Raw genomic sequence first — 13,157 nt, 5'->3', positions numbered from 1 at the left:
TTTGAAGGTGGCATCCACAGCAGTGCTTCCTAGCATTGAACACTAGCAACACTCTCCTGCATCAAGTCAGTAGCTCCTGTCTGGCCCTCACTAGCCAGCTCATGCTACTTTGGCTGTCATAGGTGATAGAAGCCCAGGAGAAGGGCAGCCACCGTGCAGAGAGGAGGACATAGACCTGCAGCAAAGTACATTTAGATTGGATATCTAGAAAAACCTCTCACTTTGAGAATAGTGAGGCAGTGGAATAGACACCCAGGGGAGTAGTGGACTCTCCATCACCGCGAGTGTCAAGAAGAGGTTGAGCAGCTATTGGGCAGGAATGATTTAGGCATGTTTGTGCCTACATGTGTCAGGGTGTTTTTAAGCCTTCTTCAGAGGCACTGAGTGCTGCTACAGCTAAGGCCAGGGACTTGAAATGGGGTATGCCAATCCTCCTGCTAGGAACAAAGCCAGAGGGTCATGGCTGGAGAGTCTTGCCCTTTGTCAGGGTCAGACCAATCACCATATTTGGGGTCAGGAAGGAATTTTACCCCATGGTCAGATTAGCATATGGACTGTGGGGTTTTTGCCGTCCTCTGCAGCAGGAGCATGGCCCTCTACCTGGGAATCGCTGCACCATATATTGATAACACTTCATAAAAGGACAGTGGCTACTGTATTTCCCCTGCTTTACTTATAGCAGGTTCAGGTGTTAGGTCTATGATGTATGGTTAGATGGGATGGTTTGGATAGGGATGATCCTGCCTCAGGCAGGGGGTTGGACTAGATGACCTCTGAGGTGGTCCTGCCTACCCAGGACTTACTACTAAACGAGTGCAGGTGGTAGAGTCCCTGGATGGCAGCCCTGGGTGAGACTCCCTTTACAAGTGAGTGGGCTAGGAGGGGCTCCCTGGGTTGGTTTGCCACTGACTATGACTGTGATCAGTTTTGAGCAATAGTTAAAGGTTAATAGTTAAGGTTTTGCTTAGGGAGTACCATTGTTCCCTTTTGGCTTTTAATAAACTTTTTTAAATTTAACATTTGCTAGTGAGTGAGTAGGTTTCTTGACATTACAACACCCAAGTTCTAAGTTACTTTACCAAGTTTTGGGGTAGTGGCTGGAGCTAAATGTGAAAAGCTGGTGAAAAATCCCTAGAGGTGTCTGTACACATGGGTGGAGGGGGTAGCGCTTTAATTTGAGCAGGTCTGAGAGCCGTTTTAATTAAAGCACTTGCAGTGTCACATGTATTCAGGGTCCCGTGCTTCAAAATGATGGAAGTGGTGTATAGTAATTGGGCAATTATAGGGTTAAATAGTTAGTCATTATTATGGGATGGAGCTTGAAAGCTAGAACTCCACCTTCTGTTGTTCCAGAGTTACTCTTATTTTTCCCAGTTATGTGTTGTTTGTTCCTGAATAAAACAGGCTGTTGTTTTGGGCCTGGCGAAAAGTAAGTGTCAGTATTCTTTGTTAAGTAAGGAACTTAACAGTGGCAACAAGAACATTTAGCTCTGTCTTCCTATGGGAAAATTGAGGAATTTAATTCAGATACTGAGGACTGGCAACCGTATATTGAGAGATTGGGCTATTATTTTCAAGCTAATGAAACCACTGATGGGGACAAACAGAAGGCAGTATTTCTCAGTGTTTGTAGCAGCAAAACTATTCCCTTTTAAGATGTTTGTTGCAGCCTCAAAAGCCAGGAGATAAAAGTTTGGCAGTTGCAAAAGATATTATCTGAACATTACACTCCAAAGCCAAACACTATTGTAGAACATTTCAAGTTCCATAACAGAAGGAGGAAGGAAGGTCAATCTATGTTAGGGTATACTGCTGAGCTTAAAAAGCTAACTGAATGCTACTCTTTCAGAAATGTCCTAGAGGGTATGTTGAGAGAGAGATTTGTTTGTGGAGTTGGTGATGTAAAAATCCAAAAACAATTACTTGCAGGTGGGGACCTGACCTGGGACAAAGCTGTAAAGGTGGCAACAAGAAGCAGCAGTGAAAAATGTACAGGATTTACATCTAGATGATAAAGCAGGCATGGGCAAAATGTGGCCCGGGGGCCAGATCCAGCCCGCCAGGCCATTCTATCCGGCCTGTAGGCTGACTAAAAAATTTAGAAAATTAATATTCATTTGCTCCTAGCTGCCTGTCAAAGATGACAGGAGACAGGGGCAGTAGGGCCCAAAGGAAACTGGTGGCAGGACCCAGCAGCAAGGCCTGCCCAGCCCTGCCCCCACCAACCAGAAACCCCTACCTACCAGAGGATTCTGGCCTGGGACCATGGGGCTGTTCCTGCTTCCGGAGAGGGAAATGAGGCCCTCAGCAGCTTGCCAAAACTCGGCAAGCGGCCCTCTGCCCAATTATTTGCCCGCCCCTGCAGTAAAGAAACTCAACACAAACCCATAAAACAAGTACAAATCTCTCAACAAAAGCTTAGAGACTTGGAAAGATGTTTTCACTGTGGAGGCATGCATTCAGCCTCAGTTTGCAGACACAAAATTTCCCAGTGCTATAAATGCAGAAAGATGGGACACATAGCAAAAAATGCAAGGGCGGTCCAGGTGAATCCCCTGGTGCCACAGAGGCATGGTGTGGGGTGGTCCAAGAAGGACTTCTGTCTGTAATCCCAGCCCAAAAGAAATTCCTTATTCAAATGCATATACTTAATACAAGGGGCATGGTAGGGCTGTCAGTTGGCAACCTGGCATGAAGAAATCATGTTTTGGGCCGGGCAAGACTCTAGACTCCAGGAAAGTCCCCCAGTGCTACAGAGATATAGTATAGGGTGGCCCAAAAAGGATCTCCAGTCAAAATCTCAGGCCAAAAGCCAGTTCCTTATTCAAGCCATTATACTTAGTGCAGTGGGCATGGGGAGCTGCCAGTTAGCAGCCTGGCACAAAAAAACTATGCCTTGGCTGGGCAACACTCTGGTTAGAGATATCCAGGAGAGTGCCCCAGTGCCACAGAGGCATGGTGTGGGGTGGCCCAAGACGGATTTCCTGCCATAATCTGAGCCCAAATGCCAGTTTCATATTCGAGCCCATAAATTTAGTACAGTGGCTGTGGGGCTGTCAGTTGCCACCCTGGCATGAACAAACCACGTTTTGGGTCAGGCAAAACTGGTCAGAGGTGTCCGGGAGAGTCCCCCAGTGTCACAGAGGCATAGTGTGGAGTGATTTCCATCTGTAATCTCATTTTAAAAGCCAGTTTCTTACTGAGCCTATATATTTAGTACATTGGGAATGGGGGGCTATCAGTTGGGAGCCTGGCATGGCCAAGCTGCACTTTAGGCATGCAAGACTCTACTCAGGGATGTCCAGGAGAGTCCCCCAGTGGTACAGAGGCATGGTGTGGGGTGGCCCAAGAAGGATTTCTGGCCATAATCTGAGCCCAAAAGCCAACTCCTTATTTGAGCCATTATAGTAGAGTGGGCATAGGGGGCTGTCAGTTTGCAGCCTGGCAGGGCCAAGCCATGCTCTGGGCTGGGCATGACTGCATTCGGGGTTCTTTGGAACAGTCCCCCGGGGGTATTGACAGGAAATTTGGGATGGTCGAAGAAGTATTTAGCCCCATAATCCCATCCAAATCTGATCTTCATTAGGGTTCTGTACTTGATGCAGGATATTATTTTACATATTAATTAGCAAATATGCATAGCTAATGAAATTCTCTCTAGGATGGCTAATTCATTAATAAGAAGCTTTTATTGGGTATAGATTAGCTTTGAAAGAGGAACTGGGAACCAGGAATAAGGAACTGGGAATAAGGAACCAAGTTCAGCCTTGTGCATCACCCTTCAAAGGATCTCACAGGCCCCTGGTTGAGAATCACTGGTTCAGAATGATTTAAGGCACTGCATTGGCATCAAAATAAACCCAATGTGCAGCTACACACAAGCCACACAGTTACACAAAAATAGATAGATTTCCTTGGATGCACATGTAATTTAAATGCAAGGCCTTGGCAGAGGGACACTTGTGTGACACCAATAAAGGAGCAACCCCTCTACATCACTAGAGCAGCGATCCTCCTATGCAGTTTATATAAGAGAAAGGCTGCACCTGCACCTCACTGCTGAAGTGAGAGGGGTTCTGCTTGAGCATGTGAATCTAAGCCTACAAATACTTTTGCAAGCATAGACTGGGCATACACAGTTTTGAACCGATTTAACTATTGCTTTAGAAATCAGTACATTTCTGCAGATACTAAGGTGTTTCTCGTGCTGGGTAGCTTGTTTCAGTAAGTTTGTAAGCACTAGATATTACGAGGGCTGCTCATTTGCAGTGGGATATATTTCTCATTTATTGTGGTTTGACCATAGGAATTTTCCTCCTCTCGCTTGTACAACTTGCTTTGAGAGATTCTGATGCTGCAAGCTGTCAAACAAGAAATGTATCGGGCCAATTTACCAGCTACACCAGCTGTGACTGAGATTTCAAGTTATCAGCCACCTTTGTATTTCTGGGGCTGTCTGAATTTTCACGGAACAATCCCGCCAGCTGGGTTTATGAGTTAAGCACAGGTTGCAGAACCAACAGGAGGCCAACAGGTAGCACAACTGGTGATACATTTACAGAGCAAGTGCAAGGGGGGAAAAGAGACTTCTCTGAGAAAGGACAGCATTGTTGCTAAAGGTTTCTCTGAAGATGAGGTGGAGTCTCCTGCAGGGATAATAAGATCTCTAGTAAGGGAAGCCAAGTCACTGCAGAGGACACCTGAGCAGGATGTCTCTGGCTCCACACCTGCCTCTTTCCTGGCAGTTCCCCACAGCCCAGCCTCAGCTCTGCTCCAGCGGTCACAGAGTCTTCACCCTGCTCCCCAAGGCCCAGGTGTGGAGCTGAGCCACAGGCCCCTTTTCCTCCTTCCCAGGGAGGTGATCCCAGGAGGCAGAGGGCAGAGAGCCCTGATCCACTGAAGTGCCCCCCCTCCCCCCGCCCTCTCTCCAAATGGGGCAGGAAAGGGACAGAGAGTGGGGCCTGGCCTGGCCTGACCCAGGAGGGGCTCTGATTGGCTGGTGTCCCCCAGAAACTCCGAAAAATGGGGCAGGCAGCCAATCAGAAGTGATCCCCAGTCAGGCCTGGCATTTGTGGCTTTCAGGATTGATTTCCAGCCCTTGCTGTGGTTGGGTCTGGTGTGCAGGGCAGTGCTGGTGACCAGGCTTGTAACCCTCATGGTAGAGGCCTTTCTCTGCAGCTGCTGCTCAGGGAGAGTGCCCGATGGAGCACCAGTCTATGAGCAGGGGCAGGCTGTCTCTGTGAGGCTCCAAGTGTCTGCCTGCCCCAGCCCAGGCAGTGAAGGAAGGAGGAAATGGCTTGGCTGAGCCTGATGGGACACTTATCACGAGGAGAAGGGCTTGCTGGAGCCCAAGGGTAGATCCAAAGGGGGAGGTGGCGTGTGAGAAGAGCTGGGGGGAGGCTGACTGGGAGCAGAAAGGGGCCTGTGACACACTGAGTTGAGGAAGAAGAACTGCGTCAGTGCGGGAGGACTCTTACTCATTACTATAGTACCTGAACCAAGACATCCTACACGTGTATGATCCACATCCTTAGCCCACTGTTGCCGTCAGGTGGCAGAGGTCTGTGCTGTAGGTCTGCGGGTCACAACCCTGCCGGTAACTCAGGCTGGGATCAGCTCAGTTCCACGTAGTGGGACTTATCATTCGTTTCTGTCATTTTTAATGAAGAAATAATGAAAAAGCCTTTAGCAAAGACCCTTCGAGTTGCAAAGTCAAGACATCAAGAGGTGGTAAAAACCAGAACTGAGGAACAAGAGAAATCCTAGCAATGGTACAGGATTTTTGTCAGATGTAGCAGGTCGACTATGTTGCAACAAACAAAAATGTTCAATAAATATTCATATTCTGTGTCTAGAAAGAAACAAAATGATGAGGTCATATTGCATGAGGAAGATGAACTTTCCAGTCTGATTAATAACAAAAACACTAGTCCATTTCTCCTAGAAATAAAACACAAAAATTGAGAGAGAAAATGCCTGATGAAGAGAAATTTAAAAAGTTTGATCTCTTTGGTTTATAAAAAAGTAAAGTGAGGGGTGACTCAGTTAAACAGAAGTACAGTTAGGGAGGGAGTCCCTTGTGGTTCACTGGTAGCATCCTTGTCTACAACACAGGAGATCTGAGTTCAAGTCCCAGACACTTGCACAGCTACAGCCATGGAGGCACCAAGCATCTGGACTCAAGTTTGGTCTTCGGATTCTGTCTCAGTGGCCTAAAGGGCAGGTGGACAGTCTGGGTACCCTCCACTCCTTCAAAAATTCCTGCTCAAGCATGTGTATTGAAGGTCTGGGTGGCCCTTGTGCATATACCATGATCCAGGATTGCCACATTTGTGGAGAAAATACTAGCTACTAAAAGGCTCTTTGATCTAATGGAGAAATGCCTAGCAACAGTGAATGGCTGGAAGCTGGAGCCAGATGCAATCAAATTAGGAAAAGGTATCATTTTTAAGTGTGGGAGTGATTATTAAAATAAAATACCAAGGGAAGTGAGGGATCTTCTGTCTCTTTGTATCTTCAGCTCCAGACTGGAAGGCTTTATAAAGAATAGAGAATATGCATTAGGCAAACATAATTTACCACACTCTATTACAAGGGTGATTGGGTGAAATGTTAATGGCCTGTGATATGCAGATTAGACTTAAAAATCCAGCAGTCCCTTTTTGCCTCAAACTCCATGAATCCATGAATGTCCACCATTAAGTGTGTCTGCAAGGTTGAACTGAGTGTTGTGCTAGCATTGTGTGTAGCTGTTAAGAGCATTTTAGAGTTAGATGCTTTATTTATTTTTCAGTAATTCTGGTGAGAGCAGCTCTTAAACTGGCATGTAAAATTTCCTTTAGAAACTCATCTGAGCCATGACTTTTATTATGATGCAGGTCCTGCATTGTTTGTTATTTGACTTCTCATGTAAATTCAGATTCCAAGAAATACTAATAATTCATATTGCAGTAATGCCTGGAGACAGCCGAGATTGGAGCCCATTGTTCTGGGCTCTGTGTGTACACATAATGAAAAGATCATCTCTGTCCCCAATGCTTTACACTCTTCACGTATAGTGAGAGAGAACAAATAAACAGTGTTTAAGAAAACTAGGTTGTTTATCAAGACCTGAGCATTATACTCTACCGATTTGCATCTGATTACACTGATGAGTTTCACCTCATTTTACCCCATAGTGAGAGAAGGTTTGTGTCCATGGTCCTTGCAGAGTCACTGTCATCCATACAACATGACACATTTGAGTCCATATAATATCTAATCTGTGATACATAGAAAAACTGTTGGTTCACCATGAATACTGCAGAGTAATCTGTTAAATTGGGTGTACTATATTCAGTTCCATTCTTTGTTTCAGGTTGCTATCAGGCGACACCTGCTGGCTGGTTTGCTCTCAATGTTCATTTGGTAACCTTTTTTCTGGCCAATTAATGGAACAGGGCTGTTCAGTTTCTGGACAGTTGGGGCTGCATGCACCTGAGTGCAGACACCCGGGTTGCATGCAGCATCGGCCACAGACCTCTGGGCTCCCACCTCCTCCATGTGTGCAGATGCAAACCCATTCCTGATCCTGCATACAGGGCTCCTCTTTTGCAGCATAATCAGTCTGGATATGTGGCACCCTCTTGCCACCCTGGCCCTAGGAGCGGAAAACAAAGGGAGGGGGAGCGTGCTGGGAAGAGCCAGGGCTGTGCCGGGTGGGGAGGGGGGTTAGAAGGGTCTATGGTGAAACTTGGGGTGGCTGCAGCCCCCCCCCCCATAACTCCCTCCCAGTGCCACCAACACTCACCCCAAGGCCAGCCCTTGCTGAGAAGACCCTAGCGCAGCCCCGGCTCCAGCCCACAGCTGCAGCCTGCCTACCCTGCCCTATGCAGATCTGGCTGCACACATCTCCTCCCCCCGTGCCCTCCCAGGGTGTGCACATCAGTGGGACCGCCCCTCACCCCAGACGAGCTATCCTGCACCCCACCCACCCAGCTGAGCAGCATCTGCCTCTGCCCCACTCCCTCCCTTACCATGGGGGGCATTGATCTGTCCCCACAATGCCCCTTCCTTCCCTCAAGTGGCAGTTTGAGCCTGCAACCCTGGCAGGTAGCCAGGTGTCACAGTGCACATTTCGGCACGTAGAGCTAGGGCTCTGGGAGCCGTGAACGGTGGCTGGAGCCTGCAACCCCAGACGGCCTGCGGATCTCACGGTGTGCAGGGCAGCGCATGGGCCCGGGCCTTAGGAGCTGCAGCAGGGTGGCTCAGGCCCGTAACTCAGGCAGGCGGCTGAGCAGGGAGGTATGCAAATGGCGCATGGAGAGCCAGCCCTTGGAGCAGCTCAAGGCTGCTTGGGCCCCACACGGTGTGCAGGTCGGCGCATGGAGAGTTGCGCCTGGGAGCAGCTCAAGGCTGCTCAAGTTAGCCCTGGCTCTAGGCCAGATAACCAGAGCCCTGCAGTGTGGCTCAGCATTAAACTAAAAGAGCCCCAGTGCCCCAAGCAGAGCCCAGGAAGGGGAAAGACCCCTGGTGTGAGGCTGGGGAACCAGAGCCAGTGAGGGCTCATCTCCCGTAGGAGCTCCCTGGGTGCCCAACGCAGGGCACAGGGCCCAGAGGGAAGAACCCTCAACTCAAGGCCAACGGCTCCAGGAGGCCTGAGATGGTGTGGGGACCCAGAGTCCAGATCAACAGCACCCAGAGGAAGTACTGTGAGTTACCCAGAACCCGGGTCCTGCAGGGGAGGTGTCCCCGGGCAAGGGACCCTGGGGGGAGTGGACCTAGGGGGAGAAGACCCTATCCCATTTGAGGGACCAAGTGATTGGAACCCAGATAGGGTGCGTCTAATATCTGGTATAGTTGTTTCCTATTCGGTATCTATTGTTATTGTTGGTGTTATAAATAGTTGGGTATTAATTCTGTATAATAGGCTCTGTAAGGATGTCTTTATTAGCTAACCCACTTGTGGTATAAACTTGCTGGATTGACTGTCCTGGGATCCATCCCTCTTCTGGTCCTGAGGCACAGGTACTTACCTGAATGCCCTCCCTAGGGCCGACTTCCTCCAGCTAACAGACCTTTATATGTATATTTGTATTTATATTTGTAATTATATCTCTCTTAAAGAGTTTTATATATATGTTGGTAACTCAATAAATTGTATATAGTTGAGAACTTTGGGCTTGGGATAACTCTATAGAGGAAAGAGGGATCCACTGGAAATTCTGGCATCCCTCTCACAGCACCCCCCCCTCCTGCCTACCTATCCCATCCAATTGAGAATAGGGCACACCCTTGGGTGTACCCAGGTTACACTACAATAAGTGCCAACTCAAAACACAATAGTTTTCCCCTGGAAGTTACTGTCCAGCCTCCTGGATCAGGAACATAGTTTTCTGAAAGATCTCCTGCTGCGAGGTGAGATTTCCTAATAAAACACAAACAGGCTCACCACTGGGACACGACTCTCTCTCCGATCAAGGCCAGGTTCTCATGGAAGGTAAGTACCTGGCCCAGGGGTCCCTGCTGGATTTGTGCCACTGAGTATCCCATTTTCTGGGAGATGACATATGATCCATGAGACCCTGGTTGCTGTCACAGTTCTCTTTTCCTTTATTCAGATTAATTATGTTTGTTTCTTAGACTCGGAGGCAGCAAGGGGCTGACAGGCAGCAATGGGAGCTGCAATAAGAGAGCAGGAGGAGAGAGAACCTGCTCAGAAAGGCAGGTAGGCAAAGCAGATCTGTCCTTCTTTCAATGATTACTGTAGCTGAAGACATCCAAAACCATCACTAGCACTCAGTTCCAGGCAGTCAGTGCGATGGCTTCTCTAGCACTGCACTGGCAAAACCCAGGCTGTTCTACTAAGCTCTTGGGTGCAGAAATTTGGCATAAAAACAGAGAACAATACAGAGAAATTAGAAATACAGGAACACTCTCAGCTATGTCCCCCACAAGCCCAGTGTACTTGTCCTTCATGAGGATACTGCCTAGTCATGCCTTCACCATTTGACCTGCCCTGTTTCATAACTCAGCAAGAAGAGAACAAGGATAAACTGGGAGCTGCCGCCTTCGTTCAGGAGGTAAGATTAGTTTCTTGTTCACGTAAGGGAGCTCTTTGCTTAGGCTGAAATGAGAACAGGATATTCCATTTTCCTCACACAGCAAGTGCTCACTTCCCGCCCTGCCCTTCACCACAAGCATTTCTGTGCAGCAAAAGGAAGGTGAGACTGTAGCATGTGTTTCACACCAGTGAAGATGTACTGGAATAAACTTTAATGTGCACTAGCAAACAAAATGTAAACCCTCCAGGAACTTTGCACACATACTGTGGTTGCTAATGTGTGCTAAACCCAGACTGTCTCATCTTCACCACCACTATTGCTCGTGCCAGCTAGATTAGCACAGTTTCATTGGCACATGGTATAATCACACCTTTTTGCAGTGCAGCTTTGCCCTAAAACAGGGAGAAAGCCTGTCAGAGTTGCACAGAGCAACTGCAGCCAGGGGTGACCAAATTTTGTTAATATCTGTCCCTCATATTAGGGAATTCTCAATGTTTCTGTGTTAAGCAGCTGACTTGTTTAGTGTGACAAGTCCAGGACACCAAGCTATGGCGACAGCACCTGCTGGTGGACTTGGACTCGCACATTCCCAGTTCCTTGGAGTGCCCCATGCCCATTTGCAAAAGAAAGGACATCAGAAGTTTCCTGATAATAAGAGGGGACAGACATCACTTCCTCCCTCTGAGGAAAGAAGTTACCTACCCTGTACACTGTTTCCATAAGGATCAAGTGACTGTGGGGGCAGATACTGATGGACTGGTCATGCAGAAAGCAAAATTAAAGATCAGGCAACAGTGCAGGGTTGTAGGAAAAAAGCCTGAAAGTTCCATCACCCACATAAATGCAGAGTGGGCAGAGGTCCTTCCTGGCTGTAGTATCTCCTGCCCCCTCCCCCGGGTAAAATCTTATTCCTCCATCTACAAGTCAAAAAATGCATGAAAAATATTCTCTGCTTCATTTGACCCTCAAAGACTGAAGTCAAATCTGATATTCCAAGAACTGATGGTACATCCTGATGTATTCTGCTTTCTCCTAGGTCTCAGCCCTACAGTGTATAGTCATCTGTGAGTATGCCACTCCCAAAATCATACTACTCCATCAAGTGAGCTTCTTTCTCATGAGGAAGCATGTTGCTCAGCTGCCATTTTCTTCTTTAACTGGAAATGAGTAATAGCAGCATTCTGCTTCCTGGGAGGTGGCACTATTACCCAGCCAAGACTTTATTGGTTCCCCTGCATCTGCAACATCCAGAATGGGGAGAATTTGGAAGTTGACTGAAAATCACAACCAACTGGAAATGTTTTCTGCAGCTCCTCAGCTGTGTTGCTCATCTCCGATCACCTCCTTTCTACAAGGTGACATTTGGAGCAGTTTATCCCCTGCAGATCCTCCCTGGATTTGTGTGTCTCTGCACTGCCTGTTTCCTGGCAAGTGGGGCTTTGTGTAAAGACTTTATCAATTCTCCTCACGCATCCTGTCTCCTATTCCTCTTTTAGAAGGAGAGACAGCAGTGGCGGCTGCAGAAACCTCTGAGGAGGAGGGAGGAGCAGCAGAGAGTAGCCAGTATGTAAAAGAAGTGAATCACAGCTTATTAAAATGATCATCATTGTCTGAAATCGCTGTCTGAGCTAGAGACACCTTAAGTCACAGTGGCACAAAACAGTCCCCCAGTGATGCACTCTCAGATGCTGGGAAATGAGGCCTTTTGACTTCAAGCAGAAAAGGGAGGATGCAGACTATTTAGAAATGCTCCTGTCCCTGACACCATCCTCTTCTGTAATGTTCCTACAGCCAAAATCTGCCACACGATCTTCTCTCCACTTCAGATACTAAGCAGGAAGGGAAATGGAGCAGGGAGGAGAAGCTCCCAGAATCTGAATTATTTCCTGCTATTAACCCTCATGTGCTGGAACCTTTAAAGTATCTTTCCTTATGGAAATACGTGTTGCACCTGGAATACCCTTGGGAGGGGGGTGGAGTGGCTGCTGCCACTTTTTAGATTTGTCTAGGGTTTGGGAATATCTGAGACTCCCAGTCTCCCCCCTGAGAGACTTGCCAAGGTTTTAACCTGAGCCTGCTCCAGGGCCTGGACTTGAGAGTTTTGTTAGAGCTGGGTGGAAACCTGTGCTGAGCAAATATAGCAATGAAGCTTATAGCAATGAGTCTAACTAAGCTAATGGAGTTCCTAGGAAGATAAGCGAGAGTCATATACACACCTTCACCCTGCTCCACAGGCAATTATTGCTGTGAGCTGGCTCCAACCCCCTTTGAAACCTGCTCTTATTTCTACTCATAGTTTCACTCATGTAAATCGAGATAATGGTGTTGCCCTGGTTTACATCTTTATAATTGAGAGAAGAATCTAGCTTCATTTGGCACTTGTGAAAAAGTTAAGTTTGCTAATGCTGTTGCCTCTAGGGCTGGCCAGTAAGGGATGGGACTGGACAGATATATGGGGCAATATGGTTTATTTGTAAAAATTCTACAGAGTCCTGCTTCCCTGAACACAGACAGTTTCCTTGCTCAGAAATCCCCCAGTCTACCATATTCAGCAAATTCTTTGACCAAAAAGCACTGGTTCGCAGCTTCCCCTTAGGGTTGTCTTGTGACTTCTTTTTTTTTGTGGCTTGTTTCCAATAATATACAGACTACAGAACTACTCCCCTAGTCCCTAGGTTTGCAATCCCTAGCCTCTCTCCTCACACAGCTCAGCTCACATAAGTAACACTCCCTCACTGGGGTTTTGCTGTTACATCTGTCTGTGTGTCCTGTTCTGATGTTCGTTGTCCTCTCTTGAGTATTCTCTGTACAGGTCAAAGTGGTATCCCTGGCTTGGATATGTATCTCTTGCTTTTTACTAGTGATGATTGAATGGCACTAGCAAGTCCCTAGTCCCTGTGGCAAAATTTCCTAGAAAGACTGAAACTTCTTTTTGTCAAATACATTTGACAATGGATCAATGAGAAGACTCTTGAGTGGTGTACAGCGTTGCCCACAGCATGTGAGGAAATCACTGATTTGTTGTTACCCAGAGATTCAGTCATTTTTGTGGGTAGTGGCATATATGAGGGCAGTGCAGTATCTTGCCTGGGTAGATGAGAGCAAACATTTCTG

At 47.4% G+C, this 13,157-nt stretch overlaps 1 long non-coding RNA gene across 1 annotated transcript; it reads left to right on the top strand.

Annotated features, from left to right (window-relative positions):
* The first annotated feature begins 3,676 nt into the window (after positions 1 to 3,676).
* LOC132244624 (uncharacterized) lies at positions 3,677 to 11,659 on the top strand. The gene is made up of 2 exons (XR_009456287.1): positions 3,677 to 9,706; positions 11,080 to 11,659. It is a non-coding gene; the product is annotated as an uncharacterized LOC132244624 (long non-coding RNA).
* The last annotated feature ends 1,498 nt before the right edge of the window (positions 11,660 to 13,157 follow it).

Source organism: Alligator mississippiensis, chromosome 13 (genome assembly GCF_030867095.1).
Source record: "Alligator mississippiensis isolate rAllMis1 chromosome 13, rAllMis1, whole genome shotgun sequence".
Classification (NCBI taxonomy): Eukaryota; Metazoa; Chordata; order Crocodylia; family Alligatoridae; genus Alligator; species Alligator mississippiensis.
This window is presented reverse-complemented; position numbering and strand designations above follow the sequence as displayed.